The following is a 25,484-nucleotide window of genomic DNA, read 5'->3' on the forward strand; positions in this document are numbered from 1 at the left end:
GACAGCGAATGAGGTAAAAGGAAAATACAGTGTTGGCGAGTCATATATGCTTTGAAGAATGAAGAGACCAGAGAAGAGGGCTACAAGTGTTGGAAGTATGCGTGATACAGTTTTACGCGAGCCGTCCTGCGACAATCTCCCTGAAAATGTGACGCGTAGGGTAAGACCGGCAGAGGTGGGCAAGCAAGCCATGTGGATCCATGGGGTGGGGGAGCCTGCAGAAGAAACGGTAAATGCCCAGGCTCTGAGGGGTGCCTCCTTGGCACGTGCAGGACACGGTGAAAAGTCAGGTGTGGCGGGACCGGAGGGAGAAAGGGGAAGAGGGGAAGAAATAGGACGCCAGAGACCGATCACGCCGGCCATTACTCAGACTTGGAACTGACTTAGAGAATTGGCTCCTCATTTGCTCAAAACCCAAACCCAAACCAACCGAGCGAACAAATAAACAAACAAGTAAAACAATTAAAATAAAGCAAGGCAAGGGTTAAAATGCGAAGTAAACCAAGACAACAACAGAAGCCTGTACAGGGGGTGAAGGTTGGTAAGGGAAAGAAAAGGGCAAGGGAGGAGGGAAGAAGTGAATATATCTATATATTTTTTCTTTCTTTCTTTCTTGCTTTCTTGCTTTCTTGCTTTCTTTTTTCCCTTTCTTTCTTTCTTGCTTGCTTTCTTTCTTTCTTCTTGTTTCCCTCTCCCTGTCTGTCTCTCTCATCTGGAATCTGGATTCGGGATCCAAACCCTCAAGCCACTGCCACGGCCATTTCCTGAGGGAGCCAGGCAGTGGCAAATTCAGGCAGAGGAGCAACATTATTACCACAAGCTTGGGCCTGGGCCCCAGACCTCAGTGAGATTCCTACTGAGCTGGGCAGCTGGGACTCAACAGGCCTCCCCTTGCTTAGGCTACAGGCTGAAAGCAAAATGAAACTCTGCCAAACCAGGCCTCCCAGGGACAGTGGCCTTCTAAGCAGAGCCCCCTCCCAGGCAGCAGGGATAGACCATCAAAGCTATCAGCTCAGCCCTGCAGAAGTTCCCTTTCTTTTTTTTTTTTAATTTTTTAATGTTTATTTATATTTGAGAGAGAGCTGGTGGGGGAGGGGCAGGGAGAGAGGGAGACAGAATCCGAAGCAGGCTCCAGGCTCTAAGCTGTCAGCACAGGGCCTGACACAGGGCTCGTACTCACAGACTGCGAGGTCATGACCTGAGCCGAAGTCGGACCTCACCCGACTGAGCCAAGACGCCCCCCAAAAGCTCCTTTTCTAACTCAGGAGTGCATCATACACTTGCTTTTGACCCCGGCTCATCTTTGAGCATGGAGTGCACGTGTGCCCACAGACATGGGTGTGAAGGGGAGGGGAGACAATAGCCCCACGCTCACTCTAGAAACCAGGGTTCCCTCACGTTTGGTTCTTTCTCTGTGTTCGTCCTACAGGCTTAATAGGCAAGCTCATATGCAATCCATGCCCATACGGCCTCCACTACCTCCCTACTGCCTTCGAAAGTCGTAGAAAATTTCCTTGTGTGACTTCTCCAAACATTATCATTGGGACCAATGAGAGAGTAGCTCAGTCTCCCAAAGCCTTTTATAAATGTCTCCTTGACTTGCCTCCAGGAGACACTGACATAGATCAGAATAGGACAAGTCTCCAAGCCAACTGGACACAAGGTGGAGAAGTCCCTCGCCATTCTCATCAAGTACGTGAACAAACAAGAGAGATGCTATCCCTCAGAGACATGCAAGCAACCTCAATCCACCCAGGCATATCATGATCGGGGTGGGGGGAAATAGCTAAAATAAGGCTCTGAACGGTTTGTCTCATTCGTGCCTTTCCGCATCACCTCCCTCCAAAACTATCAGCATCGTAGTTTGAGTCTCTTCTGGGTTGTTGTTTTAAAATCAAACTCTTTATTTAGAGGTACTGGTAAACAACTTGTGTACTTGTAAGAAATACAGAGAGAGCCTATGTATCCTTCACCCGATGTTAACATCTTGCAAACTCATAGCGCAATATCATAATGAATATATTGACATCCATACAGTCAAGCCAGAGGATATTTCCGTACCCCAAGGATCTCTGATGCTGCCCCTTCAAATAGCCAAACCCACTCCACTCCCTCTTCCATCTTCTCCTTGATCCCTGGAAACCACCCTTGCGTTATCCATTCCTAAAATCTTGTCAATTCAAGGATGTAATATAAATGGAATCCTATCGTATGTAGTATGTAACTTGTTGTGATTGTTTTTTTTTTTTTTTCCTATCAGGATAATTCTGATTAGGAGATTCACCCAGGTCATGTGTGTGTCAAGTTAGCTCCTTTTCATTACTGAGGAGTATTCCATGTATGACTACATCACAGTTTGTTCATCTTCTGAAAAGACATTTGAGTTGTTTCCGGTTTGGGGCTATTATGCACAAGTTTGCTGTAAATACTTGTGTACGGGACTTTGTGTGAACATCAATCTTCATTTCCCTGGAAGAAATGCTCAGGAGCATGGTGTCTGGGAAGTATGATATGGCATGCTCACTTTTTTTTTTTTTTAAGACACTGCCAAAGTATTTTCCCGAGAGACTGTATCCTTTTATATTCCCACCAGCAATGTATGAGTGAACCAGTTTCTCTGCATCCTTGCTGAGCTCTTGGTGTCACTATTTTTTGTTATTCTAGCCATTCTGATAGGTGGATAGTGATATCTCGTGTGTTTTCAATTTTCATTTCCCTGCCCTCTAATGCTGTCGAATGTCTTTCTCTGCGTTTCCTTGACATCTGTCCATATTCTTTGGTAGAATGTCTCTTCATATCATTTGTTGATTTCAAATTAGATGCCTTGTCTTTTAACCTTTGAGCCTTTGACAGATATGTTTTAATATCTGACAAGTATTTTCTTCCCAGTCAGTAGTTTGTCTTTTCATCTTTTTAATGGGGCGCTTTGTAGAGCAAATTTCTTTCAATTGTGATGGAGTGTCATTTATCAACTTTTTCTTTCATGGATTATGCTTTTGGCATCAAGTCTAAGAACTCTGCTTAGTTCTAGATGTAATTCTAGATACTAGTTTTAGGAGTTTTTTTCTTATTTTTTTTTCCTAAAGGTTTTATAGTTTCATGTTTTACTTTTTTTTTTATTTTTATTTTTTTCTAGAGACCAAGAGTGAGAAAGCACACATGTGAGCAGGGAAGATGAGCAGAAGGAGGGAAAGAAAGAGAGGGAGAGGGAGAGAGAATCCCAAGCAGGTTTCATGCTCAGAGCAGAGCCCAAAGCAGGGCTCAAACCTGTGACCCTGGGATCATGACCTGAGCTGAAATCAAGAGTCAGATGCTCAACCAACTGAACCACCCAGCACCCCTCATGTTTTATATGTAAACCCATTTAAATACTTCTGAATCTATTATGAGTTAATTTTCATTTGAGGTGTGAGACTTAGGTTGAGGTTTGTGTTTTTGTTTGTTTGCTTTTGCCTTTCGGTGTCCAATCACTCAAGCACCACTTTTTGAAAAGGCTATCTTTTCCCCCATCGACTTGCTTTTGTGCCTTTGTCAAAAATAGATGGTCATATTTGTGTGAGTCTATTTCTGAGCTCTCTATTCTGTTCTATTGATCTGTGTGTCTCCCTACAAACACCACACAGTTTTGCTTACTATGGCGGTATAATATGTCTTGAAATGGGTGGACAGATTCCTCGACTGGATTCTTCTTTTTCCAAATTGTTTAAGCTATTCAAATTTCTTTACCTTCCCGTATAAATTTTAGAATAATCTTGATGCATACCAAAAATCTTACTGTAATTTTGAGAAGAATTGTGAAAATTCTGTATATCAGTTTGGAGGAAATTGATGGCTTTACTGGTGTGGTACACAGAATAACGGCCCCGGAAAGATTTACACATCACAGTCCCTGCAAACTGTAAATACGTTACCTTATATGGCAAAAAGCGTTTTGCCGATGTGATGAAAGGCCTGGTGAATTATCCAGGGGATTCAACGTAATCACAAGGCCTTTATACAAAGGAGGTGGAAGGATAAAGCCAAAGGAAGGGACATGTGATGAGGCAAGCAGGCGAGAGAAAGAAATCTGAAGGTACTATGCTGTTGGCTTTGAAGATAGAGGAAGGGGCCATAAACCAAGGAATGCTAGTGTTTTCTAGAAGCTGAAAAGCAAGGAAGGGGATTCTCCCCTCAGAGCCTCTGGAAGGAACCAGCCCTGACAATACTTTGATGTGAGCCTCATAAGACCCAATCCCACACTTCAGAAATCCAGAACTATCAGAAAATAAATTTGCATTGTTTGAAGCCACCAAGTTTGTGGTCATTTTTTACAGCAGAAAGAGAAAATGAGTATAACTATGTTGAGTCCTCTAATCAATGAACAGAAATAGTATGCCTCTTCATTTATGTGAATCTCTTTTGATTTCTTTCTTCAGCATCTTCTACTTTTCAGTGTACAAGTCCTGTACATGTTCTGTTACCTTTCCATCCAACTTTCTTATTTTCTGAGTGATGAGAAGTGATATTATATTTTGAATTTCAAGGTCCATGTGTTCATGGCTAGTACAGAGAAGTACAATTGGTTTTTGTATGTTTATTTTGAATTTTTTTTAATGTTTCTTTTTGAGAGAGAGAGAGAGAGGGAGAGAGACAGAATGTGAGTGGGGGAGGGGCAGAGAGAGAAGGAGACACAGAATCTCAAGCAAGCTCCAGGCTCTAAGCTGTCGGCACAGAGCACAACATGGGATTCAAACTCAGGAACCATGAGATCGTGACCTGAGCCTAAATCAGATGCTTAACTGTATGTTTATTTTTGCATCCTGCAACCTTAATGAACTCACCCATTAGTTTTAAGAGTTTTGTTTTGTTTTGTTTTGTTTTTAAAGAATCCTTGTAAGGGCGCCTGGGTGGTGCAGTCGGTTAAGTGTCTGACTTCAGCCAGGTCACGATCTCACGGTCCGTGAGTTCGAGCCCCGCGTCAGGCTCTGGGCTGATGGCTCAGAGCCTGGAGCCTGTTTCGGATTCTGTGTCTCCATCTCTCTCTGCCCCTCCCCCTCCCCCATTCATGCTCTGTCTCTCTCTGTCCCCCCAAAAATAAATAAACGTTGAAAAAAAAATTTTTTTTTTAAAAAGAATCCTTGTAATTTTCTACATAGCTAGTCGTGTCATCTATAAATTGGGACAATTTTATTTGGGGGGCACCTGGGTGGCTCAGTCTGTTAAGCCTCGGACTCTTGACCTTGGCTCAGGTTATGATCTCACTGTTCCTGAGTTCAAAGCCCCACATTGGACTGTGTGCTGACAGCATGGGACCTGCTTGGGATTCTGTCTCCTCTCTCTGCCCCTTCCCTGCCTGCACTTTCTCTCTCTCTCAAAATAAATGAAAACAAGGGGCACCTGGGTGGCTCAGTCAGTTGAGCGTCTGACTTCGGCTCAGGTCATGATCTCTTGGTCCGTGAGTTGGAGCCCCCCTGTCGAGCTCTGTGCTGACAGCTCAGAGACTGGAGCCTGCTTCAGATTCTGTGTCCCCTTCTCTCTCTGCCCCACCCCTGCTTGTGCTCTGTCTCTGTCTTTCAAAAATGAATAAACATTAAAAAAAAAAGTTTAAAATAAATAAATAAAAACAAAGTTTAAAAAAATTTAAAAAAATTATTTTTTCTTTCTGAACTTTACTCATTTCCTTTTCTTGATGCCTCGCATGTGCTAGAACTTCCAACAATGTGAAGAAAAGAGGTGAAAGTGGACATTCTTGCCTCATTCCTGATCTAAGGGACAAAGGATTCAGGCTTTCACCATTAAGTATAATAGTAGTCATAGGGCTTTGCAAATTCTTTCTCAAGTTGACGGTATTTTCCTCTAATCGTAGATTTCTGAAAATTTTTATCATGAATGAGTATTGAATTTCATCAAATGCTTCTTCTGCATTGACTGAGATGATCTGTTGTTTTTCCTTCTTTAGGCAGTGAATATCGTGGATTAACACTAATTGATTTTTTAATATTGAGCCAGTCTTGCATCTCTGAAATAAACCGTACTTTGTCATGGTGCATAATTTTTTGGTGCTTATTGAATTTTATTTCATATTTTGTGGGGTTTTTTAATAAATTTTTTTTACCTCTATATTCATGAGAGTTGTTGGTCTGTAGTTTTATTTGCACTGTTTGTCTGGCTTTTGTATCGAGGTAATGCTACCTTCATAAAATGAATTGAGGATTGTTCCCCTTCTCTTGTATTTTCTAGGAGACATGTTAAATTGGTGTTAACTCTGTTTGGAAGAATTCGTCAGTGAAACCATCTGAGACTGGGGATTTCCTTTTTGAGAGCTTTTAAAATTGTGAGTGCAATTTCTTTAATAATAATTATAGCGCTGTTCGAATTACCTATATCGTATTGCATAAGTTGTAGTAGTTATTGGGGAATTGGTCTATTTCATCTAAGTTGTCCGATTTTTGTGTGTAGTTGTGGCATCTGCCTGGTGTTTGAAGTCTTCTCTAACCCATTTCTAACTCTAAACCACCTCTTGAATCTTTTTCCCCCTCTCTTCCACTGAGGCCCAGTGGATCTGTGTGAATGGGGATCTCAGTAAATGGGATTCTTTTCTGGGATTCCTCACACACTCTATGCTTTCTCGCTGCCACACCGTGCTATTGTCATTCTCTGCTCCTGGAACACCCCAAAGTTTCCTTTTTTTTTGTCTTCTCTTTCAAGGGTCACTAAAAAACTGCAAGCTAGCTTTTCGATTTCCCTGTGAATTCTCCTGGCCTATTTGGTCTGTGGCAGTTCTGTAATGTGGACCAGAGACTGCCTTGTATAGACGTTATTTGTGAACATGAACTTATGTCCTCTACTAGGCTGTGAGCTCTTTGAGGGATGGAACTCTGTACAATTCTCCTTGGTTTCCTGCATGGGGTATAGCATAAAGTACATGCACAAAAGACATCTGAAGAAGTAACTCACATGTGTCCTTGCATGATAGTCCGTCCATCCAAGACATCTCTTTGAGTTCCCATCTTTGGGGTTTTAGAGAGCTATTTCCCAGTTATTTCTCTGAAACAGGGATCGACCCAGCATCTGAAGAGAACCAGTTCCTTGAGTGCTTGGAGGGGAAAGAGTTACTCTCGACACCAATTCAGATCTCAAGGGAAAGACATACTGTGTTTTTCAGAGTCCTGAAGACTGTCTCACAAAACTACAGGTTCATTATGAAGAGATGGGACACAGCCAGGGATCCGGAAATCTAGCAGTTTCCAAAAAAAAAAAAAAAAAAAACACACCTTCTCCTGCCATCCAAATTAGTAGTTCAAAATCTCCTTAGCAGAGCCATACTAAATGGGGATGTATTAAGGAAGTGAGATGGAAAAGCTCAGCAGGCATCTGTATCCAACAGTATCATTGAGACTGACTTTGCATGAAGAGGCCCAGGTTGCGAATGAAGATTCTCCAGAGAATCCTCCCACCATCCCAAAATAGGAGCAGGTGAAGTGGCTGGGAAAGGAGGCAGAGGCGGGGATGAGACAAAGTGGGGAGAAGGGGAAGCATTTTCCACTCTTGTGACTTTCAAGATGGTCTCTTGGTGATCCCATTGTCCTCCTAGTCTGAGCCTCCTATCAAATCTGCTGTTGTATCCTTCCATTCGATCTCTCAGCCTCTTTCCCTGCCTCAATCTGTCCTAAATATAGGACCAAAATGATCTCTCTAAAACTTAACTGTGATTGTACCATTTATATTTTCCAAGAGACCTTCTTACATTCCCTAATGCACGGGAATAATGTGACATGCCTTCACCGGGCATTCAAGGGCCTCTGCATGGTATCATTTCATCTCCCAGTATCCTAGCTGGCAAGAGCAGAATGGAAAGAATACAGAATCTAGAAGCAGATCTGTGCTCAAATCTAGCTCAGTTTCCTAATAGCTTCACGATCTTGGGTAACTTATTTAACCTTGTTGAGCCTCAGTTTCCTACCAAAAAATTATTTAAAGAACAATAATAACTCAGGTTTGTGGTGAGAAATAAATGAGGCCATGAGCATTGAGGACATGGCACATAACAGGTACTCGGTAAGTGGTAGCTCTTTTGACCATGGTGAAGTACGTTGAGCAAATTCCCAATTCCTGTAACACCCCAGAGCCTTTTCTCAGACGTAATGGCCCTGACAAGGTTACCAAATGCCCTTGCACGTGGAGTAGAGAGAAGAGACTGGCCATAGATGACGGATGGGGATGAGGGCGTAGCCACATGAGGTGAGCTGCCCATTGTTAGAGACAAGGGGAGAAGGCAGGTCCAGAAATTCATAATGGCTGGGCAGGGTCCAGCAATTTCAGTGTCTGATTTTCTTCCCTGAGCCTTAGAACAAGCCCAGGCCTGCCTCTCCACAGCTGATGAGGGCACCTCTCCCTTGTCTTCACGCGGCTGAATTGTCTGTGCTTTTTTTAAGGGACATCTTTGTTAGGCCCAGCACAGAGGAGAGGTCGGTGGTGGGCAACTCAACCCGGGATGTAAATCTGAAGTGTGTTCACTGAGGCTTGTATGGCGATCATACCCGTTATGTGTGTGTTATTATAAGGGGCTCAAGGAAATAGTGTCAAGAGACTCACTTCATAAGTACGTTTATTATTATCTCCGCTGTTCAAGCCACACAAAATAAATGTCTGGCATTTCCAGAAATTGCTATCGATTCAGCAGCAGATTTTACAAGGCCAATCAATAATGGTTTCCTCTGTGCCCCCCGCCCCCAGTGTATATTTATTTGTGATCGAGCTTTCTGTTCCCCCTGTGCTTTCTAGTGCTTGTAATTGGTCCAGAATAAATGGATGATTTCATCTTTTTCCAGGAAAAAAAAAAAAAAGAGAGAGAGAGAGAGGATAAAGAACTCTATTAAAAATACCTCCCTCCCCTTCCCAAAAACAAAGCTGTGTGCATATATGTATATATGTGTGAAAGAGAGAGAGAGCCTGCATTTAAACCTGACTGCCAAAGTAAGGCCCTCAACGCAGAAACCACAACGTGTGGCCTGTTTTCCCTGCACCTAAACCATGCCACAGGAGGAGATTAGGGACCCAGAAAGCCACACAGACCTTTCTAGTCATGGTTTCTTCTAACATGAGTCTCAGAGCAGGCTAGAACCTCAAAGTTCACCGGCCCAGCCCCCTCTTCCAACAGATTAAAGCACAGAGGCTCAAAAAAGACAAGTGGGTCTACTCAGCTCTCTTGCCTCAGAATGTGACCTTATTTGGAGACAGGCTCTTTATGGAGGTGGTCAAGTTCAGATGAGGTGATGAGGGGATCCCCAACCAATATGAGTGGTGCCCTTATAAAAAGGAGAAACTTAGGGGCACCTGGGTGGCTCAGCAGGTTGAGTTTCCGACTTCAGCTCAGGTCATGATCTCACAGCTCATGGGTTCAAGCCCCATATTGGGCTCTGTGCTGACAGCTCAGAGCCTGGAGCCTGCCTCGGATTCTGTGTCTCCCTCTTGCTCTCTGCCCCTCCCCTGCTCATGCTCTCGCTCTCTCTCTCTCTCTCTCTCAAAAATAAATAAACATTAAAAAAAATTTTTTTTAAAGGAGAAACTTGGACATGGAGAGAGACACACACACAGACAGAATGCCATGTCAAGATGAGAGCAGAGATTAGGAAGATACTTTTTCAAGCCAAGGAATGCCAAGACTGCCAGCAAGTAGCCAGAGGCTAGGAGAGAGGCACGGAACAAATTCTCCCTCACAGCCTCACAAGGAACACTCTGATCTCAGACTTGCACCCTTCCGAGCCACGAGGAAATAAGCTTTTGTCGCGTGAGCCTCCCAGTTTATGATACCTTGTTACAACAACCCGAGCAAACGAAGACACTCTTCTTCCCCAACAGCCAGTATGCAGGAGACCCAGCACTGGAAGGATCCCGAGCGAAAAGTCAGGAAAATGTTAGAACTACCTGAGAGGCTCAGACACCATCTTTGATCGTTTTATTCCAAATAAACACAGCACCAGGAGAGAGGGTCTGCATGTCCAACTTCTCAGGGACAAACTTTTTGCCACTGTAGAGAAAGTTAACTGCTAAAACTACATAAAATCGATTGTCCATGTGGTAATGCATAGGTCATGCTCCAGTTTGTTCTATGATGGAGTAAAGAAAATATGTGTCCTTCCAGGCAAAATATAAAAGTAAAGACAATCTATGGCAAAAAAATAATGCTATAGATTCACAAGGGTACCTTCGCTGATGTCTTCCTAGGGACAAAGGCAGACACTCCGTTTTGCAGCCAAAAAGGGCCGGGTGAGTATGTACCTCTGACCCATGAACAGCAAATGAAAGTGGCAAAAGCAGAAGGATAGAGGAGTTTATGTGAGTCTCCCATGCCTTCCTCCTCCACTGCCACAGAGGCCCCGGACGTCACTTACAGAAGGAAGGGAGGCACAAAATTAAAGTAGACCGGATCCTTAAGCCTCTGATTGGAAGGGAGCCGCCTCGGAAAACCATCCGGCCCTCAGTGAAGCTTCTGCAAGAAATAGTTGCCTATGAGATTTGGTGGGGATAATCGAACCTGGCACTATGGCCTGACTCAGACGATGATGATGGCCTTCACCTTGGCAACCTGTATTGGACCTATGTACTATTCAAAAACAAAATAAATAATAAGCGAGTGGAGAAATATTCACTTGGAATTTCTCGTGTGTCTTGTTACCAATAGACAGCCATTGGTAGAAGAGCCCACCCCAACTATGTTCATGTGACTTCCTCTGAAAACACAGACCCTGGACCCCACAGTAAAGGAAAGGCCTCCTTGGCATTCCTGATGACTTCTCCAGTGGGAGCTTGGACCTTTACAGATGAAAGGGCGTTCCCGTTCTGGGGACAACTCTGTTAGAAATTTATTCCTTGGGGCGCCTGGGTGGCGCAGTCGGTCAAGCGTCCGACTTCAGCCAGGTCACGATCTCGCCGTCCGCGAGTTCGAGCCCCGCGTCAGGCTCTGGGCTGGTGGCTCGGAGCCTGGAGCCTGTTTCTGATTCTGTGTCTCCCTCTCTCTCTGCCCCTCCCCCGTTCATGCTCTGTCTCTCTCTGTCCCAAAAATAAATAAACGTTGAAAAAAAAATTAAAAAAAAAAAAGAAATTTATTCCTTAGGATTATCGATAATCAGACTCTCTGTTACCCCTAGCCACTGGCCTCAGATCTACCCTTCAGAGCTCTGCAATAACTAAGAAAAAGTCCATCCTTCTCCCAAGCTGCTCTCCCCCAGGCTGCTGTTGTAATCAAAGGAGATTTCTTTCCAGAACCATGTTAATCAAACTATCACTAATAAGTCAAATCCCAATAGAATGTGGGCCGCAGCATTGTCCCAATTATTTTGTTGTGTTAGGATTTTATGCCATCAAAAAAATACTTGAAATAAATGGGATTCCACCTGGGGCCTAACATTCTTTCAGTTATAGAAAGATTTGCATCATAGCAATATTTGTTTTATTGGGATTTAACCTGCCCATCGTTCTGCTGAGTGCCTGAGTAGGAATGTGGGAAATAGCTTTCTACCACCATAAGCTCAGAAAAAATGTCAGTGAAATGCTGGCAAATAGATTATGATTGCATCGACAGCTCTTTTCATAAGCTAATGGGCTGTCTAACCTACTCATGCCTGCTGTCCCCCATAGGGTCTTGTGAGCACACTGCCAAGGAGCTCGTTGGATTTGGCAAATTGATACACTGGGCTTGTTTGACTTCCCATTTCTATGAATGATCGTTAGATATGTTAACAATATGTTAATGTGCTTAGAAAGCCTAATGGGGCATTAGTTAGGCAAATACGCAACTCAGTTGAGAGCTCTCCTGTTAACACAGGCAAAAATCTATTCTTTTTCTTAATAATGGATTCCCTTCCTGGTTCAAGTGGAAAATTTTAAATGTGTACATACGCACGAAGTTTCTTAGTCCTATAATTTATGTTTGATCGTCAGGACTTGTGTAGAAGAGATAACACGCCATTTTACTTGAAGGACTCAAGGAATCCAAGCAACGTGAGGGCTAAAAAACACATGAAAAACTGGAACCTTGCTAGTAAACAAAATCTTTTTTTAATACATTTTAAGTTCGAATATCTAGCATTGGCATGGCTGGGGAAAACACTTTTATACACTCCTTGTGGGAGCATAAATTGAGACAATCTTTCTGAAATGCAATTTGGCAAACATAACAAAAGCCTTTAAAGTGTGCATACCCTTTGACCCAGACCCAATGATTTCACTTCTAGGAATTTATTCTAAGGAAGTAACACTGGGTGTGTGCAAAGATTTATTTACAATGCTTATTTAGATGCCTATTGCAACATTATTTACAATAGCAGTAATTGAAAAAAACCAAATAGCTAACAAAAGGAAATTGGCTTTTTAAGAAACATGATACACTCGCTTACCCAACGTGTTATTACACTGGCCTTAAAATACGTGTTACAGAAGAACTATTAATATGAAAACAAAATCACAATATACTGTTAAGATTGTTTTAAATACAAGTTTCAAAACCATATTTTTAGGATATCAGTTTTGCAAACAAGTTTTAAACAAACATAGAAGAAAACATACCAAAATTTAATAAGGCTTATGTCTGCAAGTTGGGTTTATGGGGGGTTATTAGTTCCTTTTTCTCTCTCCTGAATATTTCTAAATATTTTACAGTGAACACAGTGCGTTTGGTGTACAAAAATATTATAATGAGATAGAATCTTATATGTAAAAGGGAGTCTAATTTTTCAAGATGCTGCTGTTACTAGGAAATCAGACACATTTTTCCTACTGCCTTAACTCACAATGCCAAGTGAACATTTCTTTTGCATTTCTAACTAGTACAGAGCCAAACAGTCTCCATCTTTAAAGCAAGTCTGAACACCAATGGACAATTCCACAATTAACCAAGATACCCAACTCAGTTCCATTTGAAATGAACAGAGGTGGGGAATTTTTTTTAAGTTTGTTTATTTGTTTGTTTGTTTGTTTGTTTTGAGAGAGAGAGAAGGAGGGAGGGAGAGAGAGAGAAAGAGAGAGAGAGAGAGAGAGAGAGAATAAGTCCTTACATATTGACAGTATGGAGCCCAACTTGGGGCTCAAACTCACAAACCATGAGATCATGACCTGAGCCAAAATCAAGAGTCAGATGCTTAACCTACTGAGCCACCCAGGTGACCCTGATGTGGGGAATTTTTTTAAGCTAGAAATGGAATACTATCATTACCCAAGAGCATTAGATGTGGAGTATCAGATGTAGAACTCCTGAGAAAAAGTTCTAACTCTGACATTAGCTGGTGACCTCGAGTAAACCTCTCAGTCTTTCCATGGGACTCTCAGACTGGACCTACACACACACACACACACACACACACACACACAGATTTTCTTAAATAAGGGATAAGGTCAATCTATCCACAGTACTCCCAAGGCAGTCACACCTTATATACTACATTGCTTTAGCCATATCTAGTCTAGAATCTCCATAACTAACAACCAGTCAAGATTGAAATGACACAAAGGAAGGAACTCACTTCTTTTCTTTCTTGACTTTTTGTTTGTTTGATGTGTGTAAACTAAAGCATACATTTGTGCACAAAGTGCATAGGTCATAAGTGTACAGCTTAACAAAATTGTAAAGTGAATCCCTGGCAAGCACTACCCCTGGGAAGAAATGACCACCACCCAGAAGGACTGCATGTGCCCCTTTCTTGTAACTCTTGCTTTCTCTCTCTAGAGTCACTACTCCCCTGACTTTATTGTGATCATTTCCTTGATTTGCTGTATGGTTTTACCACCTAAGTATGCATTTCTAGATAATAGGGTTTACTTGAGTTTATTTTTGAACTTTATATAAATGGAATCATACAAAAAATATTGCCATGATAATGAATATAAAAGAATTTTGTAAAGTGTAACGTATACATGAGTGAATGGAATTATTAGTAGTAATACTATCATGTGGGTCATAGGCATTGAATTTTCACCCTCCACAGCAGGTGCTGCTTTCATGATTTTTGCATCGAATCATTTCCTGTCAGGTCTAGACCACCTCATCCTTCCAGATGGTCAGCACAAGCTCTGTTCAGGGACCCATCAGAGCTCTGTGTTTGTGACTTCTCTGTGCTTGTGACTTCCATCTAGATGGAAAAATACCCACCTGAGACTGAGAGGGGTCTGTAAATACCTGCTTTGTTCATAAATTAGCAGGCTTCCCTCTGTTGAGTGAGTTCCCCAGCTATTATCAAGGCTCTAAGGTCACATCTGGTTAATCGTTGGCTAGAAATCAATACACAGAGAGTGATGGTTTATGATAAGGGCTTATAATAAGCAAGTTCAAGTTCAAGAGACTGGCTGTCTTTTTGTTCTTAGACGCTAAAAAGAAGCTGCTAATCCCCTTTCCTGTTGGAAAAAAACATAACTCCATTCACGCTGCTACCTAAATCAAGAAATATTTGATACATTCTTTTCATAGGTACCCTTTCTCTCTTTGGTCAATGCATTGTATCCTTAGGCTCAGCTGCTCAAATACCATCTAGAATATTTTTCAATCCCAAGGAAACGCATCAACTAATTCTCTAGTGTCACAAGACCTCAGGATACAGCTACCCTTTGTCCCAGTTCTGGAACAATACCGACACTCTTTGATGTTAGCGGCTACCTTGTGAACTGATCCATGGGGCTCCCAGTGCCCGAGGCTCAGTACTGTGGGTTTCCCAACTGGCACTTGGCCAATGCTTGCCATTTCTCCTGTGCAACCACCCATGCATGTGTACATGAGCACATGCGTATGTGAATGAGTGGGTGTGTTCAAGCGTGTGTAGGCATACTATCTACTCATTCCACAAGTAGACAGCATTACCATGGATTGTAGCAATAACATAAGAATGCCTTTCATGTAGTAAATGTTGAGTGAATAAGTGAACAAATGAGCAATGCTCCCCACCTGGCTTCCTACCCCAACATTCCTCCTCTTTTCACAACTGAGGCCACTCAAATTCCACCTTCAGGATCAACACTGTGCCATTCCTAGGACCAATTTAGGACTTAATCAAGCAGAAACTTAGGGAATTGGTCCAGATTCTCAAAAGACTCAGAGTTTAGTGTACCTGGCAAATCCTCCCACAGTGATATTGAATTCATATTTGGATCACCACCTTCTTCCTCTCTCATAGTACCTTATGTCACTCATTTCAAAACACACACACACACACACACACACACACACACACACTACCTTTGTGCTATTCTGTAGGGTTATACCCAAGTCTCTGGCAACCACTAATGTGTTTCCTGTTGCATCATTTTGACCTATTCCAGAATATTACATAAATGGGATCTAGTTAAAACTCACTAACCCTAAAGAGCAATACAAGGGTGTTTGTTTGTTTGTTTGTTTGTTTTGAAGCTATCTGTCCTGTTGTTGTAGTGGTTACACAAATTTATCCATAGTTAAAACTCACAGAACTGTACTTTTCAACATGTCAATTTAAAACTAATACTGAAAAAAGTCTGAACACACTTAGCATGTAATTTCCTATATGCATGCATATTAATAGAATAAATCTGTATTAGCAGTGTATAACTCATTTTAATTTTAAAACATTGTAAATAAAAGTTTCAATGTAATTTTTTTTTAATTTTAATGTTTATTTCTGAGACAGAGAGAGACAGAGCACGAGTGGGGGAGGGGCAGAGAGAAAGGGAGACACAGAATCTGAAACAGGCTCCAGGCTCCGAGCCATCAGCCCAGAGCCTGACGCGGGGCTCGAACTCACAGACCGCGAGATCGTGACCTGGCTGAAGTCGGACGCTTAACCGACTGCGCCACCCAGGCGCCCCACTGCATATCAAGTTTTAATGGTTGGGTCGTACTGCATTGAATGGAAGTAACACATATTATGTAAGCAATCCCATATTGTTGAATATTTGGGCTGTTAAAGATTTCTTCTTTTTTTTAAGTTTATGTATTCATTTTGAGAGACAGAGAGCTCATGCATGTGCACAAATTGGGGGAGGGGCAGAGGGAAAAGGAAGGAGAGAATCCCAGGCAGGCTCTGTGCTATCAGCATGAAGCCCCTTGAGGGGCTGGATGTTACAAACCATGAGATCATGACCTGAACCAAAACCAATAGTCAAACACTTAACTGACTGAGCAACCCGGGGACAACACTGAGTTTTCAATATCATAAATCCTGCTGTGATAATCATGCTTGCAGTTAAATATTTGCACAAATCCTTCATTACACTTTGTATACATTTTTAGAAGTAAACTTGTTGGGTCAAGGTATGAATTTTTTTTTAAGTTTATTTCCTTATTTTGAGACAGAGACAACACGACTGGGGGAGGGGCAGAGAGAGAGGGCGAGAGAGAGAGAGAGAAACCCAGGCGGGCTCCCTGCTGCCAACACAGAGCCCAACACAGGGCATGAACTCAAGAAACCCCAAGATTATGACACGAGCCGAAACCAAGAGCCGGTCGCTTAACCGACTGAGTCACCCAGAAGCCCCTCAAGATATGAACTTTTTAAAGGTCTTTAACATGTTTGTCAAAATGTCCTTCAGAAAGTGGTACCCAAATGCTCCGCCCCCCCAAGGGGCAATGAGGATTTTCTCCTATGTTCCCCTATAACCTTGCTCACATGCTGCTATTATATTATGTGGAGTTAAAACTTCAAAGTCCCTCCACATACATTGTAGTCATCTTTGAACAAAACAACCCACAGAACCTACCACATTGCCTGACATATACAAGGCACCATTTAATATTTGTATTTGTTTGTTGGCCTGAATAAATGGATAAATTAAAGAGCTCGTTTTTTCTTTGGTAATGAATTTTCCTATAACTCCAAATACTTTAGAGTTACTTCATGCACAGTCATTAATTCAGCACCTAGAGCATGATCTGCGATATTTTTTAATCAAACCTCACGAACCAAAACATTTGAAGCATTCATTCCGATACATTTGTTTATATTTTATACACACATACTCACGTCAATCTATGCATTCAAGAATAATAAAGCTTAACTCCTTACGTTGAGTTAAAAATAAGCGTAAATGAAGTTCTAATATTTTCTTCTCACTCTCCAAAATATTGTTCTTTACATACCCCCAAGCTACTCAAATTTTGTAGGTCATTGCCCTAAGGAGCCTAGATGCCCAGGGTTCTGCACTGGGCAGCAACAAGAGTACAGCAATGGATGACACAGTCTTACCCTTGGATTTCACAGGCAGTCTAGGAGCAAGCGCCATGGGAACTTTACCGATAACCAGAGTGCCTTATTGTTTTTAATGTTTATTTGTTTTTGAGAGAGAAGGAGAGAGACAGAGTGTGTGTGAGCAGGGTAGGGGCAGAGAGAGAGAGAGAGATACAGAATCCGAAGCAGGATCCAGGCTCTGAGCTGTCAGCACAGATCCCGAAGCAGGGCTCGAACCCATGAACTGCAAGATCGTGACCTGAGCTTAAGTCGGAAGCTCAACTGACTTGAGCCCCCCAGACACCCCCCAGAGTGCCTTATGAAAGCAGAGGAGGGACAAATTTCTCCTTGTTCAGGAAGGGAAGAGGAAGTCCTGGGGCAGGTCACAAAGTTTAAGTTCTAAATGCTGAGGAAGCCCCACTTGGCCTATGTTTTACTCCGACCTCAGCCGCATTGCAGGACGGCAGGGTGGGGGAGGGCTGTTGAGTAGGGAAGAGTCTGTACACCTGCCACGTATGGCTGTTGGTGGGTTTTTCTTTGTGCTTCTTTTTTTTTCCTGTTTGCTTAATGCATTTTTTTTTTCCTCCCGCCTTCAGGACATAGTGACGCACATTTCAGTTTGGGCAAGGGACAATGCCAGAAGACTGTGGTGAAGACGAGCTCCTGCGCAGAGGCGGCCAAACTTTATCAGGGTAATGGCAGATCCTACCTCATTGCCTCTTTATTTTTATGTATAAGAACCACCCCTTCTAGAGCAAACACAAGGACAAGGTGATCCCTCGAGACCTTGTCTACTTCACTGACCCTGAAACATCCAGGACCATTTTTTTTTTAAATACAGGTAAACACTAGATGCATAGGACTCCTCAAGTGTTCCCAAAACATGGCTTGGACCCTGTCACTACTCTGCTTACAGCTTCAGTGAGTCTCTCCTGTCTATGGAATAAAATCTTGAATTTTCCGTAGTAGCATTCAAAGCACTTCAAGTTCTGGTCTCCACCTAGACACTCGCTACTTCCCTCCAATCTCCCACCAGGCACACCAAACCGTATGCCCCTCCCTGCACACACTGGCCTTTCCCTCATGACGACTCAGACACTTCTCTACCACCCTGCCCGATCTAAGTCCGACTCACCTTCCTGTTCTAGTGCAAAAGTTACCATCTCTGGGAGGTGTCCCCACTCCCATAGGTCACCTTTCCAGGCAAAATCAAGTCCCTTCTCCTTTGGGTTCCTATTATAATTCTTCTTTTTTTCCCCATCACACTCTTCCTAACCTGCCTTGGATGACAGTCATCTGTGTCGATTCCTGTCTCTTAGTTGAGACTCAAAGTCTGCTGACGGTAGGGTACCAACATTGAATTATCTCTTTCTGCTACACAGCATCTCACATCAATGAAAAGGCAGGATTGCCAACCTGCTTTGGTAAACTGAGGCAAGTCTCACCTCACTTACAAAGCTGCTTAAACTTTCCTAAGTCTCAGGGGTGCCTGGGTGGCTCAGTGGGTTAATCATCTGACTCACAGCTCACAGCTCAGACAGAGCCTGAAGCCTGCTTCGGATTCTATGTCTCCCTCTCTCTCGGCCCCTGCCCCGCTCATGCTCTATCTTTTTCTCTTTCAAAAATGAACAACCATCAAATTTTTTTAAAAACTTTTCCTAAGTGCCAGAAATTTGCTTCAAGCTAGATGAACAGGTTGGGCAGGAAAAGAAAGCTTCAGATGTTTATTTTGACTTCTTGAATTTAACAAGCATGTAGCATTTTCAGATGGTGATGTCCAGGCATTGAGGTGATGTCCTGGCCAGATCTGAGCAAAGGTAACAATTCATCATTCATCAGCATATGGATGATAATAAAAAATGATGAGAGTCTACGAGATTTCCCAGACAAAGTATAAAGTGACGGAAAGTGCACCAAAGACAGAACCTTAAAACATACCAGTATTTTATAGGCAGGGGGGAAAGTGCCCACAAAGAAGAGCAAGAAACTGTAATAAAAAAAAAGATACAAAGAAAACCAGGGATTTGAAAGTTTCAAAAAGGAAGGAAACAGGAAGCAAACCATAGAAGGATACATACATCTAATAGAGTGAAGACTGAAAGATGTTCACGCACTTTGGTAGTTAAAAAGTCCTTCATGATGTTAATAAAACATATGTCCATATGGCTAAGTCGTGAATCAGTACTAAGTTAGCAAGAGGACAACTCTTTCCAAAACTTGAATCAAAATGGAAGAAGGGAGATGGGGCAGTGGCTTGGAGGCATAGGACCCATGAAGTAAATTTATTTGGTTCTGTTATTATTGGAAAAAAAAAAAAACTCAAGCATGTTTGTTAGCTAAAGAAAGGAAATCAGTAGAGAAAAAAACATAAAAGAAAGAGGGACTCCAGAAACATATAAAAAAAATCATACCATGACCAAGTGGGATTTATCCCAGGGATGGAATATCGGTTCAACATATGAATATCAGTGCACCATATGAATAAAATAAAGGAAAAAAGGGTTACAGACACAGTAAAAAAGCACTTGGAAAAATCTAGCATCACTTCATGGTAAAAGCACTCAATGGCTAGGAATAGAAGAGAATTTCCCCAACATGATAAAGAGCACCCACAGCTAGTAAAGTCATCCCTAACAGTCAAAGACCAAAAGTTTCTTCCCTAAGTTCGGGAAGAAGACAAGGACGTCCACTCATCATCCGTATTCAGTGTTGCACTCGAGATTTTAGCCAGGAAAACTAGGCAAAAATAAATAAATAGAACTTACTGAGATTGAAAAGGAAGAAGTAAAGCTACCTCTAGTCACAGATGACATGATCTTGTGAAACAACAAACCTAAGGAGTCCACCAAACTACTGTGAGAACTAATCACAATGTCAGCAAAGCTGCAGGATACGAAGTCAATATGCAAAAATCAGTTATATTTGACTGAGACAAATATTATTCCTAGTCTGACTGGGACAGACTAGGAATGAAAAATGTTAAAAATAAAATTAAGAAAATAACTTTATTTTTAATAATATTAAAAAGAATAAAATACTTTAGGAATGAGTTGAAAAAACGGTGTGCAAGACTTGTTAAACATTGCTAAAAGAAATTAAGGAAGATCTAAATGGATGGAAAGACATCTTGTGTTTTTGGATTCAAATACTGAATATTAAGAAGGAAATATGTTCCAAACTGATCTACAGGGTCAATGCGACCTCTACCAAAAGCCCAGCTACCTTTATTTATTTATTTTTTTTAGTTTCTTTATAATGAGAGATAGAGGAAAAGCACGATTGGGGGAGGGGCGTAAAGAGAGGGAGAGAAAATCCCAAGCAGTCATCATCAGCTCAGAACCTCATATGGGACTCAAACCCATTAACCACGAGATCAGGATGTGAGCTGCAACCAAGAGGCAGAGGCTTAAACTGACTGAGCTACCCAGGTGTCCCCCAGCTCGCTTTTTATGCACAAATTGGCAGTTGATCCTAGTGTTCTTATGGAAATGCAAGAAACTCAGAGCAAACAAAACAACTTTGAAAAAGAACCAAGTGGGAGGACTCCTATGTCCTGATTTCAAAACTCGCTACAAAGATACAGTAATCAAGGTAGTATATATTGCCACAAACAAAACATATAGATCAGGGGAATCAATCTGAGAATCTAGAAATGATGCCTTATATTTATGATCAACTGACTTTTAACAAGAGCATCAGGACAATTCAAATGGGGGAAAGAAGAGTCTTTTCAACAAAAATAGGTCTGGGACAACTGGATATCCACATGTGAAAGAATAATTTGGGAAAGATTAATTCGTATATAGTGTACTCAAAAATTAAGCAAAAATGATCCTAGACCTAAAGATAAGAGAAAAACTATCAAAATGACAGGAGAAATATAGAAGTACATTTTTGTGGGGTGCCTGGGTAGTTCAGTCAGTTAAGTGTCTGACTGTTGATTTTGGCTCAGGTCATGATCTCAGGATTCATGAGTTTAAGCCCCACATCCAACTCTGTGCTGACAGCACAGAGACTGCTTGGGATTCTCTCTCTCCCTCTCTCTCTCTTCCCCTCCCTAACTCACACCCGTACTCACTCTCTCTCAAAAATAAATAAATAAACTTGCAAAAAAAAAGTAAATTTTTGTGATTTCGGATTAAACAATGGCTTCTTAGCATGTCTAAAATACAAACAACAACAACAAAAATAGGCAAATTAGACTTCATCAAATTTTAAAACTCCCATGCTTTTAAAAAAATTTTTTTTTCAACATTTATTTATTTTTGGGACAGAGAGAGACAGAGCATGAACGGGGAAGGGGCAGAGAGAGAGGGAGACACAGAATCGGGAACAGGCTCCAGGCTCTGAGCCATCAGCCCAGAGCCTGACGCGGGGCTCGAACTCACAGACCGCGAGATCATGACCTGGCTGAAGTCGGACGCTTAACCGACTGCGCCACCCAGGTGCCCCAAAACTCCCATGCTTTTAGAAAGAAGCGTAAGAAAGCAAAAGTGAAAAGAAAGAAAAAGTGAAAAAACAAGAAAGTTAAAAGAACATTCACAGAATGGGGGAACATATTTGCAAATCTTTATCTGGTAAAAGGCTAGTATCCAGAATATATAATATAATATATCCAGAACTATATATCCAGAACTATATATATATTATATATATAATGGATTATATATATATATATATGTATATATGGAAATAGTATATATATATATATATATATATATATCCACAACTCAACACTAAAAAGACAAATTTTATTTTATTTATTTTTTTATTTTAGAGAAAGAGAGAGAGAGAGAGAGTAGGGGAGAGGGGCAAAGGGAGAGGGAGGAAGAGTCTTAGGCAGGCTCTACACTCAGTGTGGAGCCTGACATGGGACTGGATTTCATGACCCTGGGATCATGACCTGAGCCAAAATCAAGAATCAGACACTCAACTAACTGAGCCATCCAGGTGCCCCAACAAAGACTGATTTTAAATTGAGCAAATGATCTGATTAGACATTTCTCCACCGAGGACTTACAAATAGCCAATAAGCACATGAAAAGATGTTCGATATCATGAGTCACTAGGGAACTGCAAATAAAGAAATACGTGAGATACCATTACTCACCTACTAGAATGAGAAAATCAAAAGGACAGGTAATCACCAATGTCAGTGAGGATGTGAAGAAATGTAAATCCTCATATACTGCGGGTAGGGAGGTAAAATGCTGTAGCTGCTTTGGGAATAGCATAGCAGTGCCACAAAATGTTAAATATGACCTCACAATTCCACTCCTAGGTATATCCCCAAGAGAACAGAAAACATATGTCCACACAAAAGCTTGTGCATGAATGTTCGTAGCATTGTTTTTTATATTAGCCCAAAGTGGAAACAACCCAAATGCCCATGAACTAACTGCTAGGTGGATACACAAATATAGTGGAATATTACTCATCCAAAAAAGGAATTAAATCTGATCCATGCTACATACAACATTGAGTAAACCTTCAGTCATCATGCTGACTGAAAGAAGCCACTTCCAAAATATCACTAATTATAGGAGTCTTTTTGTATGAAATATCTAGAATAGGAAAAACTATGGAGACAGAGAGTAGATAAGTGGTTATGCAGAGGTGGGGAGTGTAGGGTAAGGGTGGGAAATAGGAGAATGAGGGTTGACTGCTAATGGGTACGGGGTTTCTTCTACTAGAGATAAAGATATTATAAATTGAGACAGTGGTCAATGCAAAACTGGACTGATAGACTAAAAAAACACTGGACTTTACTCCTCAAAACGGGGAGTTCATGGTATGTGAGTTCTATCTCAACCAAGCTGTTACTGAAGAAAGGGAGGACTACTTGATGGAAAGAGGCCTAGAGGACATAAGAAAGGCTAAACCTCTGCGTCAACGGAAGACCTGACGTGGAGTGGCTCTAAGACAGACAAAGAGGGGAGAACAGGTGTGAAAGTGGGTTACAGGGGTGGGGTCTGGGGGTGGGAATTGAAGGGCCACACTGTTCTAGAAACCGGAAGTGGCATTGACTGCTGGAAGCAAGCAGTTGGGAATTACGAAGGGAAACTGAAGAAAAAGATGACAATTCACGAAAGTAGATGAAGCCCTTGAGGGAAAAGAAGAGGAAGAACAAACAAAAGAAGGAAGCACAAAGAAAAAAAGGAAGCTGGTCCGGGCTACACCTTTCTTCGAATGGCATCTGGCCCCTGTCAGGCACAGTTGTTTTCTCGTCCCCTTCAGCACCTCCACACGCTCCACAAGAGGCTGAGGAAGGAGGCACTGCCAGAAAACCACACCAACAGGCATGTCTGTCGGGCACCTGAGGGCGGCACATGACCCCGTTTTCAACATCGCAGGCCGAAGTGCGGCAAAGCCAAGTACTGCAAATATTTGTGACTAGGAGGACTCCCTCCCCCAGAACTTGCCACGAGACAGTTCTGCAAAACACAAATATTAGATCAGAGGGACTGACAGTAACTGAAAATTCAAACACGGACAAATGCCGCCCAGCATCCTCTGCGCTCCCAGCAGCAGGGGAATAATGGCGTCACCGCCCAGACAACATGTGAGAGACAGACTTCCCCCACACCTAAGGCTGGGAGGGCCCCCCGGGGGGGGGCAGTTCGGTTCTGGTGCCCCCTCTAGCTCACTGCAGGATAAACAGAAGGTTTGCCTTCAGCCACCTCTGCAACCCAGACCGGGCGCCAGCCCATAAGGCAAATAGTGTAATGTGAAGGAACACTAGAAACTTTTTACGAGTGTTGAAGAGCACACCGATGCCTCCAGGCAAAGTGGCCTATGATACAGTGTAGTAGGCCGAATCATGATCAAGTCCTAATGCCTGGAATTTATAAATGTTACCTTTTTGGAGAAAGAGTCTTTGTAGATGTAATTTAATTAAGTATATTGAGACAAGGAGATGTCTCTGGATTATCCGAGAGGGCTCTAAAGGCCTCCACAAGTGGCCTTGTAAGAAACGGGTGAAGAAAGAAGACGCAGACACACAGGAGAAAGGCCATGTGAAGACTAGGCAGGGAGACGTGGCCACCAAGTCAAGGACTGCGGATAATCAGTAGAAGCGGGAAGAAGCAAGGAACAGATTCTCCCCTACAACCTCCAGAGCAGCACAGCCCTGCTGACCCCTTGACTTAAGAGTTCTGGCCTCTAGAACGATGAGAAATTACACTTAAGTTGTTTTAAGCCACCCAGCTCGTGGCAATTTGTCAAGGCAGTCCTGGGAAATGAATACACTTTGGCAACCATGTTGTGTCCTCGGTCCCAACAGTACCTCCATATTTGATTATGAACTGGCAGACGGTGGAAGTTTGCAAGAGTTGATGGGTCCATCATCTCAACGCATCTGCCTCTTTTCTGGTGTTTGCTGCCCCCACCCCCACGCCACAATTCCACCTTTACTGGAAGGGGATATATGAATTATATATTATTATTGTTATTAATTATAACTCTTGATGAAAATTCATAACCAAGGTAAGAGAACCAACCAACTTGGAGTCAGAACAGGTAGACCAAGTCCTGATCTACCACTTACTGTGTAGTGTCAGTCCTGGGGAGTTCATTTTACGTCTAGTTCACACGCCTGAAAGTGGCTATAATAATTCCTTCCCCCAGAGAATGACTTTTTGTGAAAATCAAAGAGGTTAATGTCTGTTTCTTCACCTGGGTCGTCTAGGAAAAACCACATGAAGCAAAGTTTACATTAAGCATACGTGCCGATGCATGCTTTCTTGGGGGTGGGAGGAGGTGTAATCGCAGGGCAGCAAGAGGGAGGGGAAAAGAGAAAGAGGGGAAGTGAGCCCAAGAAGACGAGCACCATACTAGCCACAGCACCACCACAAAATGCCGTCATGATCTGTTTCGTGAGATGTCTTTGGATAGGCCTGACGGAACCCTTGCTCTGTGCCCATTGTTGGGGCAGAGAGGGGATGGAGAAAGCGTGAGGCTGTAACAATCACTTCCCTTCCACTTTCAGTCTCTCAACAATCAAACTTGACCCATGGAGAATGAACTTGCCTGAACTTCCAGGTGATATCACCCTGCCCCTCTGGGAAGCCACTGGGAATCTGACATCTGACTCATCTTCTAAGCCTAGAAACAGTGAGAGGAGACGAGCTTATATTGTCCTGGGCCCTGGAGTGGGGGACTGGGGGCATCTGAGAAAGTTGGCAGTGGTAGGGGATGCAGGGCTCTGCCCTGAGTATGTTGAGGGCCCAGGGAGACAGGTGGGGCCAAGCAAATGGAGAAGCTCAGAAACAGGGTCAAAGGCTCCATGTGAAACAGATATGGAAAATGACAACTGCTACC

The 25,484-nt window shown here is 42.4% G+C and overlaps 2 long non-coding RNA genes across 2 annotated transcripts in view; both read left to right on the top strand.

The window, feature by feature from the left end:
* The first annotated feature begins 24 nt into the window (after nucleotides 1-24).
* Nucleotides 25-10,624, top strand: LOC124527033 (uncharacterized). The gene is made up of 3 exons (XR_006965780.1): nucleotides 25-160; nucleotides 6,220-6,313; nucleotides 9,542-10,624. It is a non-coding gene; the product is annotated as an uncharacterized LOC124527033 (long non-coding RNA).
* Nucleotides 10,625-11,027: 403 nt separating this feature from the next.
* The window catches only part of LOC124527035 (uncharacterized), a 46,318-nt gene continuing 31,861 nt past the window's right edge, over nucleotides 11,028-25,484 (top strand). The window contains exons 1-2 of the long non-coding RNA XR_006965789.1: nucleotides 11,028-12,911; nucleotides 17,762-17,857. This is a non-coding gene — a long non-coding RNA (uncharacterized LOC124527035). The remainder of the gene's footprint in view (nucleotides 12,912-17,761; nucleotides 17,858-25,484) is intronic.

Source organism: Lynx rufus, unplaced genomic scaffold (genome assembly GCF_022079265.1).
Source record: "Lynx rufus isolate CCGP_SWC_20201006 ecotype Redwood Valley unplaced genomic scaffold, mLynRuf1.p SCAF_5, whole genome shotgun sequence".
Taxonomy (NCBI): Eukaryota; Metazoa; Chordata; class Mammalia; order Carnivora; family Felidae; genus Lynx; species Lynx rufus.